Source organism: Colobus angolensis, unplaced genomic scaffold (assembly GCF_000951035.1).
Source record: "Colobus angolensis palliatus isolate OR3802 unplaced genomic scaffold, Cang.pa_1.0 Scaffold321, whole genome shotgun sequence".
In the NCBI taxonomy this organism is placed as follows: Eukaryota; Metazoa; Chordata; class Mammalia; order Primates; family Cercopithecidae; genus Colobus; species Colobus angolensis.
The window spans coordinates 3551697-3555864 of record NW_012116500.1 but is presented as its reverse complement, the minus strand read 5'-3'; positions in this window follow the sequence as shown (position 1 = coordinate 3555864).

The following is a 4168-nucleotide window of genomic DNA, read 5'->3' as shown; positions in this document are numbered from 1 at the left end:
CACTGTACTACACTCATTGACCCAACTCTGGAAGAAAAGCAGCATTGGAGTCTCCCCAGTCACTGGCTAATGAAGTGAGAGGGCAAAGGGAATGTCTGACTGGGCTTTGTAGGAGGCAGGAGTATGCAAGATACACATCCTCAGAGTGCTGCACATGGACGCTGCCTGGATGTGCAAAGGAAACTCAAATGTAAGGTGTGCAAACCCAACTCACCATCTTCTCCATCCCAGCTTTCCTATCTGGGTACCCCACATTAGTGGGTGGTGCTGGATAGCAGTAAATCCTAAAGTTTTCCCTTTGGAAGCACAGTAAGTAGGGCCTGCGGCACTATTAGAAGTATTTTGTGTTAGGGAGACACTTGTGATCATTGCTTGTCACAATCTTTCTATGTATGGCAAAACACACTTGAGTTCCAAACATCAGATTCCAAATATACTGTGGAATATGATCCATTCATAAGTTAGGTAATAACTGTGCTAATGATGTGGGATACAGCCTCATTTAGAAAATTATTAGTATTCTCATTAATCAGTTAGAGTTATTCACTCATAGCCTGATATATTTGGAGCTCAGCTTGGGTTCTTTTAGGTCTTTTAACTTGTGGGTTTAGCGTTGAGTTCCTTGACTGTATTTGGTTTTATGAATAATATTTTGTGCTCTTATATCCCAGTTTAAAATGGATAGAAATCTTAAATATCATCAAATAAAATTTAGAGGGGACTAAATATTTATTTGTTCTAATGATTCTCAAAGTGTATTAGCATCACCTGGGAATCATTAGCAATGCAGATTTCAGCCTCATCCCATATTATTACATCAGAAACTCCGGGGTTCAGGCCCAGAACTGAATTTCAACAAGGCGTCTAGGTGATTCCAATCCATGCTCAAGTTTGGGATCGAATGTATCTGCTATATTTAGAACAGGAATTATGTCAATTACAGATCAATTAAAGCTGTTTTAAGTGTCCTATATGTAATAGTCCCTGGGGAGAATCCAAAAATAGCTTCAAGAATGAGTTTTGTCTTTAAGAATTTTCAAGCACTTTGGGGAAGCTGACGCACATGTAATTAACAGAAAACTGACAGGACATAAGTAATTAACTTTGTACCAATCAAACCGTACCATAGGATATTCAAGAGAGAGGGCTATATTCATCCGCCTCTATCAATTCAGACATGATTCAACATTTGCCTAACAAATAAATAATACTGATGGAAAGGCAAGATACTCTTCTAGCAAATGAGAAACGAGAGGGAAAAGCCTCTTTTCCCCGGACTCTAAGAAGTGGGTTGGAGTAAATTGAATTGTATATGTAAATATGCTGTTTTAAACATCAGAGATAATGACTGCATGGTTTTTCTCATTAAGCCACGCTAGTATTGCTACTGTGAGAGCTAAGAGTTTTTTTCATGTCCAGCTGAAATCTTTTCCCATTGACCAGAAGAAAGCTCTTCATAGCTAATTCGTAATTGGCACCATAAGATCGTGGGATGTGAAAGCATTTTCCATCTTCCAAGTTTAAAATGTTATATAAAACGTAGATGTTTGCTATTATTATTATTGCTTGGTTTAAAGAGCTGCACTGCTTCTGCATGAGAGCTTTCAGGATTTTGTTCGTTCTAAAGTGGCACTATGAGAAGGTTCACATTCAGTTTAAAATTTTAGAAAATCTGTTTTCTTATTTCTTCTGTAGATGTATCTGGAAATGTACAACAGAAAATCAAAAGCCCCAGGCTTTCTTCTGCTCTCAAAATGATATTTTTTTTAAGTTGCTAAGATGACATAAAATAAAATCTCTTTGAAAGGTGGATGGCCTCACTTATAATTCCATAGGCCTGACCTTAAAGTGAAAAAGAAAATAATTTGCTCACTTTGGGTGGTCACTAATTCTTTTAAGTTACAAAAGTACCATTTAGCAAATTACCTTTTTGAAGGCACGAAATGATATCTTAAAGGTCTGAAAGTGTTAAAACACCTTCAAAAAGTGGTCAGTTTACCCCCTTCATCACTAATCACATCAGTCCAAATAGCTTCAATTTCTTGAGTGCTAGAGTCTGATAAACATAAACACTTTTAGAGGCATGATCAAATTCACCCTTAACACCATGCTGAGGGTGAAAAAGGGGAGCCTGAGAAAAAGATTCCAGAACTTCTCTTGTATGGTAAAGGAACCCCATGGCTTTCAAAGGAGGTTTTAACTACAAACTTGTCCAATAATTGCAAAATAATATTATCTGAATAGTGCTCTGCTCTTCCTTTTTTATTGACCATGCTTTATAATGCTAATATTGTACTAATATAATTTCTACTCTAATGTCTCTCTGATTCAGATTTATGTTTTCAGACTGAGTGGGAGCACACGGTATTAGATTTAGATTCAAGTTTATGAAAGAATCCTTCTGAATCTTTTTAGACAGCTGTGAATACGGAGAGAACTCAGGAAATGTGTTCCTGAGGCATCTCCATTGAGGACACAGATAGATACACTGGAATGGGAACGGGTTGAAAATCCATTGCTACATCTAGATTTGGATCAACATGGCCACACTGACCATTTCAGGAGGATAAGCCCTTTCTCCTTACATGGGTGGCTTTAACTATGAAGGACCTTAACTCTGACTTCAATTTGGTACTTTTGCTCAAAAGCCGTAAATTAAATCCAGTTAACGCGCTGCTTTTTCATTTTATAGATATCAAATATATGGCAGGATGGACACATAAATACAGGCTCATGCATAGGGGAGCTATGGAAAGACTTCACACTGTCAGGTGAAAGCAGGGCAGCATGCATTCTCCTCCAATTCTTCACGTACATTTCTCTAGTTTTTAGCCATGTGGATTGTTTGTACACGCACTTCTGACAAATTTCCAGGAAAAGCTCTAACTGTCAGTGGTGAGAGATGTTAAAAGCCCCATTAAGAAGACAGAGTTAAAGATGACAGCCTCAAGTGTGAAAGAGAAGATAATATTTTTTTCAGTGTTGAATAAAACAATGTCCTGGCTGGGTACGGTGGCTCATGCCTGTAATCCCAGTACTTTGGGAGGCCAAGGTGGATGGATCACTTAAGGTCGGGAGTTCAAGACCAGCCTGGCCAACATGGTGAAACCTCATCTCTACTAAAAAGTACAAAAATTAGCTAAGCGTGGTGGTGTGTGTCTGTAATCCCAGCTTCTCAGGAGGCTGAGGCAGGAGAGTTGCTTGAACCCTGGAGGCGAAGGGTGCAGGGAGTTGAGATTATACCACTGCATTCCAGCCTGGGCAATGGAGCAAGACTGCTTTTCAAAACAAAACAAAACAGAATTTCCTTATAGGGAAGTACAACCCATTTGACTTACCAAGATGCTATTGCACGTTTGATGAAAACATGACCCCTAAAGCATAAGCAATAAATGGCCACGTAGCAAAATGGAATTGACTTCAGCATCGGCTGAGGGTTTGAGTGACCACTGGAAGGCTGAGAAGAAATATCACATTTTTTTCTCTTAGTTTTTTCCTATCACCTCCCTTCTTCCTTCATTTCCTCTCTTTAGTTGTTGAAAAAGACATTTACTTTTTTTAGAGACAGTGTCTTGCTCTATCACCCAGGCTGGAATGAAGCAGCCCAGTCATGACTCACTGAAGCTTTAGACTCCCAGGCTCACACCATCTTCCCACCTCAGCCTCCCAAGTAGCTGGGACTACAGGTGTGTGCACCACCATGCCTGGTTAATATCTTTTATTTATAGAGATGGGGTCTTGCTCTGCTGCTCAGACTGGTCTTGAACTCCTGGCCTTAAGCAATTATCCGGCCTTGGCCTCCCAAAGTGCTGGGATTATGTGTGTGAGCCACTATGCCTAGCTGAAGAGGAAATTTCTTGTTACAGTATACTTTGTTTGAGACTTCAAGCACAAACGCCCCTTAGGGCAGAATTCCGGTCTTATCCTAAAACAAATACTGGTTCTAAGAGACCTTCAAGGCTTTGTGAGTGGCCACAGAAAGCAGAGGAGACAGGGCAGGGAGATGGTGCTGTACCCAGAATCCCATTTGGTTTTGTCTGAAACCTCTGCCATGCGGTGCTATGGCACCTGTGGGTTAGAAATGAGAGAGGAGAGCCTCCCTCTTTTTTCTTTTCTTTTCTCTTCCTCCTCTCCCTCCCACTCTCCTCCCTTCTCATCTCTTCTTTCC